We start from the raw sequence: 11,835 nt of genomic DNA on the forward strand, positions 1-11,835 counted from the left end.
CCCCTACAGACTATACAGTTAGGGTGACTTTGTTACTACCAAGTGTTGGTGAAAGTCCTGACTCTCCAGTAGGCCTCCTTCCACAGGGGAAGGAGAGGGGATTCTTGTTTTTGTTGGATGGGGGTGGAAGTCCAGGCTCTCAGCGTGGACTCTACAGATACAATGAGGATAAGAGTCCAGATGCCATACTCAACTTTCCCTGACACCACCCAATGTGTTGGGGGCACCCCCTTACGGCCTTGTGAGGGGAAAGTCTAGCCTCTCACATGGACTTTTCTGGCATGGATGAGGCTACAGATAATTTTTGGAGTTTGGCTGGGGTAAAGTGGTGATAATCCAACAAGTTTCTAGTCTGCTAGGCTGCCCCTGTCCTATTCCTTTGGTGAGAGAGAGGTGGCTTTTGTTGGGGCTTGTTTTGCCTACCTGTTGGTGCTTCTGGTTGCTGGGTTGTTTAGCTCAAAGTCTGAAATATATGAGGCAGAAAGAAAATCCAAGGCACTGACCACTGTCATTCATTTGGGTTCTGACACCTCTAGCTAGTCAGCCTTCTCTCTACCTTTCAGAGTCTTCTTATCTTTATCTTACATATAATATTCAGGGTTTTAACTGTACATAATGGAAGGAATAGATATGTCAAAGTATGTCTACTCCAGGTTCCCTGAAGAAATATCAAACGTAAATATTTTAAATAAAGTTGAATTTTAATTGGAATTTTTTGAAATGTAATTAAATATTTAAAAGTATTTTTACAAAATTAAAACAATGTATAGTCTTAACTTCAACATTCTTTTAGTTACCAGTAAAAAATATTGGTTTTATGCTTCATTCACATACACAAATTTAAGGGTAATATGATTTGTTTAGTATTGCAAAATGTTCCTCAGCTGCTACCTGCATCTGTTGCCACTGTGATCATTTGTGACTACTTCTGGAACTTTATTTTTATTTTTATTTTTACTTCTGGAACTTTAAATTAGAATACAAAGAAAAGGAAGATAAGAGACACCTGGCACTTACTAGGAAATAATCATTCAGTATGCAAGAAGTATTGCATTTACACCAAGAGGAAGGATCTGACAGGTTAATTTGTCTCTTCTCTTATACCTAAATGCCTCTGTTCCTCAGATTCTCCCCATGGCTCAGTGTCTGCAGGATGAAACCCACAAACCTTCATGGCATTCAGATGCAGCTGCCTTTTGTTTGCAGGATCAGGGAAAGAGATGTGAAATCTTTCCCTGGGCCTGAAGGGAGCTAGAAATAAGAGTAGATGTTTGGGAGTGTGGGTTGCTTTATGTCTGTCCTGAGCACTAGGTCCCAAGTGCCAAAGGCGTTCACATGATCTTCCTAAGCATGTGTATGTGTTTGTGTGTGTGCATGCGCTGTGAAGTGTGGGAGCCCCCTTAGGACGTAGGTCCAGGCCGGGGGCCCCCTTGCTTGGAACCTAAGGGTGATATTATCTTCCACTGGGCAAGTTTGGGGAAGCCTTTTCAGTTCTATGCCACTTTCAGGGCCTTCTGTCTCATCTATTTCCTTATAATCTAGTGTAAGACTATTAACAATGTAAATGAGGCAAAACTAAACATTTCCACATTCAATTGAGAATTAATCCGAGGTAAACACAGATCAGGAGATGGCGAGCATTCTCTCTCTGTAATTTATGGTACCATTTTAATGGCACTGCACCACTGTGCCTCTATATAGACACACTGTGTGGGCAGAAAGGGATATTTCTCTGTCTGAATTATGGGGAGAAAAGAGCCGATTTTTTTTTATGGTCAATTTCATTTTTTCTAACAAGAGTCAAATGCTTGATATGATAATTAAAAATACATCAAGTCATCCAGAACAGTAGCAGTTGTGTGTTTGCTTAGATGGCAGGATAATTGCCAACCCTTATCTTCAATTTTCAGACTTAAATCTCTTTCCCATTTAGTTTTAATTGGCTCTAGGCTTCCATCCATCCTTAACTTTGGGTTCATTTGTTGCAATTGTTTTATCTGAGCGAAGTTGCTCTGCAATGAATACAATAAATCTATGTATCTGATTCATCTTTGTTTTTATGGTTAATATTTAAGATGATAAAACCAGACTCTTCAAAATGTGAAATATAGAAGTAAACATATCCATTTCAGAATTACTTTGTAGATGTCTGTGAAAAGGCATTACTGTTAGGCATCAGCTTATTGAATCACATCTTTAAAAACTCTCCATAAAAAAACCAAGAATTCGTATTTTTATTTCCCCTGCTTCTTAACTCCTGTTGATTTTTTAAACAACTCTTATAGCAACAATTTTTGAAAATGTGCGTCTTTTTGTAATGATTTCTCTTCTTTCCCAAACTGCCAATTAAATAGTGACCTGGTTTGAGGCAACTTCAGCACGTCAGCCTGCATTGATGGTACAGATCTTGGTCCTGTTGAAAGGCTACCTGAGATGGGGAGGGGTGCTATCTCATTAAAGTTATAAACCCTATCTGCAGAAGAATGCACAAGGCTGCTACAGTTTTAGGGGCTTCATGGACATTCTGCAGTTGAACCTAGCTTCCTAAGGGTCTCCTGGCACCCAGGTTAAGCTCTCTGGCGACCTAGGCATCTGCATCAGTAATAATGTGGTAATGTCAAAACATGACCTATATTGTTTATAAGAGCCAGGTGTACTGGTGCTGTTGTGGGGAGTGGGTGGGCAGTAGGGTTCCAAAGCGGCAGAGTCTATTTATTTAGCCATGAATGGAACTAAAGGCTCAGGACTCAAGGACAATAGGCAGAGAATGCTACAAATTAGGAAGTGAGCTTATAAAGGAAAATAAAAGACATCTCTGCTTGTTAATGAATTTGAATTAACGTTATGACTTTAGTGGTGAGACAAAGAAAAAGGATCACCATTTAAAAGCAAGTGTCTGCAAAAACTGGTACTTGTAAAGGAGCCAGCAGGTTTCGGGTCCACAGCCCACTCAAATGGGCTCTGGATGTGTGAAGCCTGGGAGGAAGCCACCCTGCTCTGAGTGAGAAGTAGGAAGAATTCCTGGAGGGGAGAAAGAGAGAGAGAGAGAGACCTTGGTGCTGCACATGAAGGCATGGCCAGTGAGAAACCCCTAGAGAATGTTCGAAAAACAGGACATCTAGTATCAGATGGGAGGTTGCTTGCTGAGCGGTGAGAAAATGTAACCCATCCCTTGTGACCTACAAACCATCAGTAAAAATTCTGCTAATGTGCAATGCTTGTAAAAATAATTGCTTTTAGGCAAGAGGATAGGGTTGGGCAAAGAAGGTGCAGAATTATGGAGAACAGAGAACGAGAATTCAGTGGCAGCCGGAAATTGGAGCCAGAGGTGAGACAGGAGAATAGAGATTCCCTTGCAATTTGCAGAATTTTCAAGGCAGGCATTAGATTTCCCCCTAGGGTATAAAAAGGGGGTTTGAACCAGACAGATGTATATTTTAAGAAGCATGGCGACCCTGTGACCTCTGAGCAAAGGTCATTCGTCTAAAGTGTTTCCCTTTCTAGAGCACCTTTATATTCATTGGCTTTGTTTGTTCTCTTTGGTTCTGGGGAGGGTGGGGGGTGAGGGACACAGGCATTGGCAGGGCTGGCAGGTGCCTGCTTCTCTCTGCTCTGTGAGACTGGCAAGTGCCCAAGGACAGACAGAGTCAAGGAGAAGGTGCAAGAACTCTTTTCGTAAACGTGGTGGCTGGGGTGCTTACTGTAACCCTGAGTCAAAGAAGAATTCTGGTGGGGCCTGAAAATTTGCAAAACATTCTCAAAGCTTTGTAACAGTGCTCCCAGGGCAGTCCTGTCTAGTTCCCAGTGACCAGCCCCGAGGCCCAGAGGTGCGGCTCTACTTTTTCCTGGGAGACTGGTCCCCTCAGAACGCCTGACCCGAGCTGCCCCTGCCTCTGGTAGGATAGGTGGAGGGGGCAGGTAGGCTGTGGTCCCTCCTTTCTTTTTTCCACTCTTGGCTGACAGCTAGGCTCTGGGAAACACTTGGTATGCTGGTTGGGCTTTCCTGCATAAAAGAGCGCCTATACCCACCTCCTTTGCTTATTAGTGTGCCCCGTACGTGTCTTGCCTCTGGCCAGAAGTTCCTTCCTAAGGAAATTTTTAGTGCTCACTGAATGGACTCTGTGGGAGGGTGGGTGGGTGGGGGTTGGATGGAGGGAGTGGGGAGGAGGAGGACAAGGGGCAGAAGGGAAGGGGAAGGGGAGGCTCAGGGAGGGGGGGCAGGCTCAGGGAGGGGGGGCAGGCTGCAGTGAGCAGAGCCAAAGAAGGTGGAGTCAGAGATGGAAGGGCCTGAAGGTAAGGTTGACTGGGAGATTTGTTTCATTAGGTCACCCTGACCTGCATTCTCAGGCCCTTTCTTCAAGACTTTTATGTAATATGGCCTCTGGAAACTAATGATGTGTCCCTTTAGGGCAGATAAGGACACAGTTTTGGGCGGTGACTGATACTGTATCAGGGATGCTTGCAGGGCCGCAGGGAGCATGGAAGTGTGGGACAGGGTGACTCAGCACTGACCCACACACTGGGGCAGCATAAAGAGTGCGTTCCACATGCAGTGATTCACCCACCGAGTATCTGCTGGGTGCAGGTAATATGCCGGGTATTCAGAGATGAAAATGCACAGCCCCCACTGTAATGGAGCTTACGGCGATTTCTGTTCAGCTGGGGTTTCCAACTTCTAATAGTGACACCTGTGTCACCGTGTCACCTCTTCACTGCATCCCCTCCTACTTTACCCTGTGCTCCCTCCAACAGCCCAGCCACACTGGCCTCCTTGCTGTCCTTGAAAGACACCGGGCACACTCCCATCTTAGGACCTGGTGCTGGCTGTTCCCTCTGCCATGAATGTTCTTCTCCCTCACCTCCTTTAGTTTATATTCAAATGTCACCTAGTTCTGAGCACCATATTAAAAGTGCAATGATTCCTCTTCGTGATTCTCCTGATCTTCTTGTCTTGTTCCACCTTTTCTCTCTAAAGCACTCTTCTCTTCCCTCCATACCATAATTGACTTGCTTGCTGTGCTTTTACTATTTAGTACCTGTTTTCAGCTGCTGGAATATCAGTTCCATGAGGGAAAGAATCACTGATGCATCCAAGCACCTGGACCACAGCCCATTGAATGCGTCACTAGACTACACTGGGACATCATACTGCACTCCCCCTTTCCCATGCTGGGTGTTCCCATGAGGGCCACATGGGCTGTGCTTTCCTCCACCTCTTCGCCCTCGGCATTGTCAGGCCCTCCAAGCATGCTCGGCCACAGGAGGACCCTTCTTCCAGTGGTAACTGTAGGAAGACCCATGTAGCCAAATAAGAGAGGAGACACAGTGCTAATCTGCCCATTGTTTTCAGGAGCCTAATTGTTGCAGCTTTGAGATAACTTAGCCAAGGGAGTTCTTGAAAGAAGGGTTTACATTTGGGGTCCTGGATTCAATTCTAGTCTTCCAAATATGATCTAAATTTCATCCATCTGTGTAGCACTCCTTCTCTTTCAAGATGCTTTCCAGCTATCAGTGGTCACTACTGTTAACTATCTAGCTGCGATGGTCGAAGCCCCCAACTTGTGTGTGTCAAGACTCCAGTTTCCCCAAGTGTTTCTGAAAATCACCAAAGAGTGCTCTCATGTTCCTGAAGTCATTTCGGTTTCTTGCAGCTCCGCCTGACCCAGCCACTGATCACTTGGGCCTGTCGTAACTACTTCCCTAGAGCTCCCTGTGGTATAGGCCTCGAAACGAGAACACGGCCTGGACTGTATCTCCCAAAACAGCTAATTCAGGGCTGCAGGAATTAGGTAAATTTTCCCAAGGACCTGATGCTACCACAAGAAAATTATAACCCATAAAAGGGAAGCTTAAAACTCCATATCAAACGCCAGTGCTTCTAGAGTTCACTGGCCATGTTTCTTCATGGCGGGAGTGTCCATAGTTGTCTACCTCTCTCCTTAGAACCAACCTGCTGCATTGTTCCAGGACTCCCTTCTCTGCTCTGCAAAAGCTTTCCCTCTTCAGTGTCCTTTCCCTGAATTCAAGCCCTTAATCACAACTCTGATGTCAGCCAAACAGCCCCACTGGCCTTTTGTTTGTCACTCCTACAAGTCAAGTTTATACCCAACATGGGGCTTTGGTTCTTGGTGACTGCTCTGCCTGGCATGCTCTTCCTATAGATCTCCATGTGCTAAGCTCCTTCTTGTCATTTAGATCTTGACTTAAATGACACCTCCATGGAGAAGCAGTCCTGGGCCCTCAGTTGAAATGAGCTCTTTAGTCTAACACCTTGGTAGATTTTCTTCTTGGTCCTCATCATCATTGGAAAGGATCTTGTTTAACACTGGTTTGCAGCTAGTTTCTTATCCCCTTGTGCTTGTGTCTATGTCCCCAACATGAAATAGAATGTAAGCTCCCTGATAATTGGAACCTCATATGTTCTGCTCACCCTTTTAACTCCAAGCCCTAGATTATCACCTGGAACCTAACAGATAACCAGGAGATGTTTGTTGAATAAATGGATGGCCAGACCCTGTCAAATGGGCCTCATTTGCCATATTTTCTGATTTTTCAGGAAACCCACATTTTAAGTGTCATCCTCCAATGTGGCAACAATTTAAAAAATTAAAAGTATTGTGATAGTCAAATAAATCCTATCAGAAAGGTTATTTGTCCTGCCAGCTTCCAGTCTGAGGCTCTGCCTCAACTGGTGCAGACACCATGTGGGGTTGCTCAAGGGTGAGGACCTTTAAGGGAAAGAGGCAAGAGGAGAGAGGGAGAAGCTCCTCTTCTCTGGGAAGGCTATGATTGTCAGGGAGCTCTTCAAAGAGTGGGAACCCCTGCTCCAGGCCCTGGCAGTGTCTCTGGGAGATGACAAGGTTTTGGAGGGGGTGGCACACCTAACAAGGGCAAGACCCTATGCCCCCAGAGGGATTGGGCTCTCAGTCTCCCTCTTTCATTCACAGCAAGGTTAGATCTCAAGGTGTCTTGTAGAGGACGCAGTGTGGTAACCAGTGTGGGTTGCAGGGGCCTCTCGAATATTCGGGGGCCCAGAAGCATCCTGAGGCCCTTTGCACAATTCTGGGGGGTGGATGGGCTGCAGTGATGATAGTGGGATTTCCCACCAGCCTGGAGTCAGATTCAATGAAAGCAAATAAAGCTATGTGACATTTCTCGAAAAACCATGTTTGTAGACTAATAGTCTCTTCATTACTTCAGATTTTGTTTTTGTCAAAGTGGGGAAGACAGCTGGGAAGGGTGTTGGGGAAAGGATAACAAACAGACTTCACACCAGGACGGGGCCCTCATCCTAGGGTCCCCTTAGATTCTCTGGGGTCCCTCTGGGCAGCATCCTCCTAGATGCATCTCCTGGCTTCAGCCCCTGCATGCCCAGCCAGAGGGAGGGTCCAGCTGGCTCCCAGGCTGTGTTCCCTAGGAATCTGCAGCCACAGCATTTGCCACATATGTCGTAGCAGCAGGGATGAGGTTGAGGCATCAGGGGCCTCTTAAGGTCTGGATGAGGGACAATCAGTGCCACATTTACGGCATCCACGACTGTTGTCCTCAGCACCACCGGCTTGTGAAGGGAAGTTCCCAGGCTCTGCGGGCTCTGTCCTTTTTTGGAAGAGAACAAAACTCTTCCTGACTCTTCGTGCCCCAAACACCCTCCTCCTCCACAGCCTTCCTCCTCCGTGCCCTCCCTAGAGAATGAAGCGCAGAGAAGGAAGCTGGCTGGCTGGAGCTGGCAGATAGGACAAGACTTCAGTGCAGGGAACTTCCCGCCAAGTGGAGCCTGCTGCTCGAGGTGGTGCCACCACTGCCAGGTAGGTCGAAGGACTTCCCTCTGGCTGAGTCTCAAGAGGCAGGTGCACCATGCACCTCACACACTCCATGTCCCCTCGCCCACGGACACGGCAGCCACCTGGATGGCGTGAAGCCTGCAGGATTTCCTGTGGCGGTGGTATTGCTCTGTGCTGGGGAATTTCCTTCACAAGGGAGGTAAGTGCACACAGTGCAGGATAAAGCTCTCCAATCTGCTTAGGCCTGGCAAAATATAAAATACATCATCTGCTTGGATGACGGAGGGAAAACATCCGCAGGCCGACTCATGCTGGCACCTTCCTTTACAACTCAGTCCTAGCACACTACCCCCTTGTCTTGGACAAGTAAAGCAGAGAGAGACAGAGACAGAGATGGAGAGACAGGAGAGGAGCCCAGAGGTCAGGTTTGGAAGGGGGTTGGCCAGGAGATGAGACTTGGAGGGCCTCTTTATTGAGGGCACTGGTATAACTGCCTTAGGGGGACTGGAGGCCTAGTCGTGTCAATCACTACTTATAACACAGGGTGCACTGTACCCGCCACTGGAATTCAGACATGTTTAGGCATCTCTGGAAAACTGGTTCAGTGTTTCGGCCAGGGATTCAGGCAGCTCCTAGAATACTCCTTGTCCTGTAGAAGTGGGAACCAAGCCCCACACTTTTGACCTGGTCACAAGCTTTATGCTTCTGAAGGGTTTGGTATGGGCCCAGCATCTGTCATGCAAAACTGCCTGGCCCACCTGCCTTAGGGAGTCAGGGAATTAGCTAGAAGAACAAATGGAAAGAGTTCACACGAACTGCATAAGACATTGGGCAGGAACATTTCTGCTTCAGGAGTCCCAAAAAACTTGGTAACAGCATGTGGCAGGGGAAGCATTCTCTTCCATATCTGGCCATAGGTCACTGAGTGTGGGGTGGGATGTGGAGGATGTCATTGGAAGTGCTTTCTGGGAGCCATGTGGTCACTGATCCCAATGTTGGTAAAAGCTCAGGCAAGATAGCTCCTGAGAAATAGTTGCCTAGGAATAGTTAGTGGAACTTACCTCCGGGGAGCATCTGGGATCCTACATCAGCAGGATTACAACAGCCACAAAAGTAATTTCACCTTGCCCTCACATACCAGGATAGATTGCAGAAATTTTTGGATACATGTTATTTGCTCCTTAGCAAATAGAGCTCCCACGAGCAGCAGCAATGTAATGTAATGTACATAGTAATGTCCCCTCCTCCAACCCCCTTAGATCCAGGAGAGGTTAGACCGGCAACCTCAAGGCTGCTGCAGCTTTTCCACTCCAGGCTCCTTAGATGTCCAAGGACCCATCACAGCCTTATTCTCTAGCTAGATATACTTTAGAAGCTCTGAAGTCAAGATATGAGCATTGGCTGGGGGCTTCTTCTCTGCTCAGGGTTCTGAAGAGGAAACAGAACAGTAAGAATGGAGAGAAAATATCCCCTTTATTACTGATAGCGGCTAAGCTGCACGATGCAGCTAATAGCAAGAAACAAATTGAGCAGAGAATTGCACAGACTTGCCTGTCCTGTTACGGACACAGCTGGACATTTTCCCAGGTCAGACTAACAGTGAGGAAAGGCAAGAGGCACTAGAAGATGAGGAAGGGGCTGGGTGGCTCTGTTGGGTTCCTCCATTTAACTGACCAACCAGGTGAGTGGGGGTGGCCAGGGCCAGGAGTGTCACGCTGATGGATGTCCCTCCACGTGGAAGAAACATCAAGGGTTTGGGAAGAAGTGTTCCTGTATGAATATGAATGACTCTACTATATTGACATACACCTTCCACTGGGGCCTGGCCCTCTGTATGGCAGGAGTTGCTTAGTTTTCTGGTCCATTGAAGGTGAATTGGTGGTGCTAGTCAGGATTCTTTAGAGAAACAACAGAATCAGTGTGTGTGTGTGTGTGTGTGTGTGTGCGCGCATGTGCGTGTGTGTGTGCATGTGCATGTGTGTGTTTAGAGGAAGAAGGAGATATCAATGTAAGTAAATTCAGTGAACATAATTAAATTGTAAAGATTTATATCAGGATATTAATTCTTGGACCAATGAGTATTTTATAATCATGTAGGATCTGGGGACCATGGCCTCAGCCATGATGTTTTATATATATTCATATATATATATATGTATATATATATATATGTATATATATATATATATACATATATATATATATTTGTATTTCAAACAGAAAAGAATGACTTACTTCTTCATTCAGTAAATAGCAAACAAGTATCTGCTGTGTGCTGGGTCCTGTATTGTGAGGGATACAAAGGAGAGTGACATGTGATATTTGTTTTCTGGGAGCTCAAGGTTAAGTGGAGGATGGCAAAGCATAATAGGATGAGTACAATTAAGAAGGTATAAGCAAAATGCTATTGTGGTCCAAGGTAGGATTAATTCTGACTTGAGGTCTGAAGAAGGCTCTATGGAAAAGGAGACAATTAAATTACACACCTTGAAGAATGAATAGAATACTGACGAGTGGAGATGAAGGAAAGGGATCTTCCTGTTTTGTATTTGAGGACTGTTGGTAAGTCTGGTGTTGTTAGAGTGTTCTTGATGCGCATGTTGGGGGCGGGGTAGATAGGGCAGTGGGAGATGGCTGTAGGGGTTTACTGGGGACTGGAGGCAGGAAGAAAAAGCAAAAGAGAGAGCTCAGCCTGGGAAGATCAGTTATGTTAGGCAAGGCCCTGAATGCCAGGGAGTTAAGACTCCCTAGTAGGCGGGGGGAGGGGGCTATTGCCTGTTTTTAATGAAGAGAAGGGGGGGAAACATGGATTTTTGAAAGATCCTTCTGGAAACACATGGAGAATTGATTGAAAAGCTGTTAGGCTGGTGAGTGAGTCTTGGTGAAAGCGAAACTGTTGCAGAAGTAGTGGGAGCGGATGCAGGGGGCTCATTTGAGAGAATCTTGAAGGCAGGACCTGGTACCAGATGGAAGAGGTAGTTGTGGTTGGTGTGGGAGGAAGTGGATCACGAGTTTATCTGTTCATCTTTATTTTAACAGTGCGTTCTATCTGTGTCAGAGGCTTTCCTAGGTTTCCTATCTCCATCTGGTCAGGAGGATCATTGAAGGCAGATGGGATTGGGATTATCTACTTGGTGTTCCCCTCAGCCTTCAGCTCAGAGCTCTGACCATGTATGTGTATCAATGTCTGTGGCAGGGAAGTAGCCCCAGGAGGACAGGCTGTGGCATGCAAAGCACATGAGAGAAGGTCTGTTGTTGCTCTGTGGGTGTGATACCTTGTACCTGAAGTGAAACCCTATGTAAAGTATACATGTGGGACCAGAGAATCTGTGTAGGAAGATCTCTGCCTGACATCCCTGAGTGGCCACCTCATGAGGCCACCTGAACTGTTGAGGGAGCCCTGACTGGTGACAGGAGGTAGGGGAGGAGCCTGCCACTCTTCCTGTCCTGTTCTGCTCTGGGGAAGCTCCCTTCAGCTCAGAAGACAGTCTTGCCAGTTTTTCTGCTGAGGGGATGGTGGGCTCTGGCTCCTCGTTGGCCTAGGAATCTCTACCTTTGGCCATCCATAGGGACCACAGAAGCATCCATAGATCATCATTGGTTATAGGTTCCTGGGGTCACATCCAGGGTCACTTGTCGGGCAGGGTGAGAGGGATAGACTCCATATTCTCTTCTTTATATTTGATTTACTTAAAAAAAAGAATTTTATTTATTTATTCGTGAGAGACACAGAGAGAGGCAGAGACATAGGCAGAGGGAGAAGCAGGCTCCCTGTGGGGGACCTGCTCCCTGATGCAGGACTCAATTCCAAGACCCTAGGGTCACAACCTGAGCCAAAGGCAGACACTCAACCACTGAATCACCCAGGTGCCTTTATTTATTTATTTATTTATTTATTTATTTATTTATTTATTTATTTTGAGAAACTAGTGTATACTCATTGTAGAAAATTTGAAAATAAATACAAGTAAAAAAGGTAAATAAAAGCAGCCATTTTCCTGCAAGTAAAGTTAGTGGGTAGCAAATTTTTATGATTGTTAGTCTGTATGTTCTA

This window comes from Canis aureus, chromosome 6, assembly GCF_053574225.1.
Source record: "Canis aureus isolate CA01 chromosome 6, VMU_Caureus_v.1.0, whole genome shotgun sequence".
Taxonomy (NCBI): domain Eukaryota; kingdom Metazoa; phylum Chordata; class Mammalia; order Carnivora; family Canidae; genus Canis; species Canis aureus.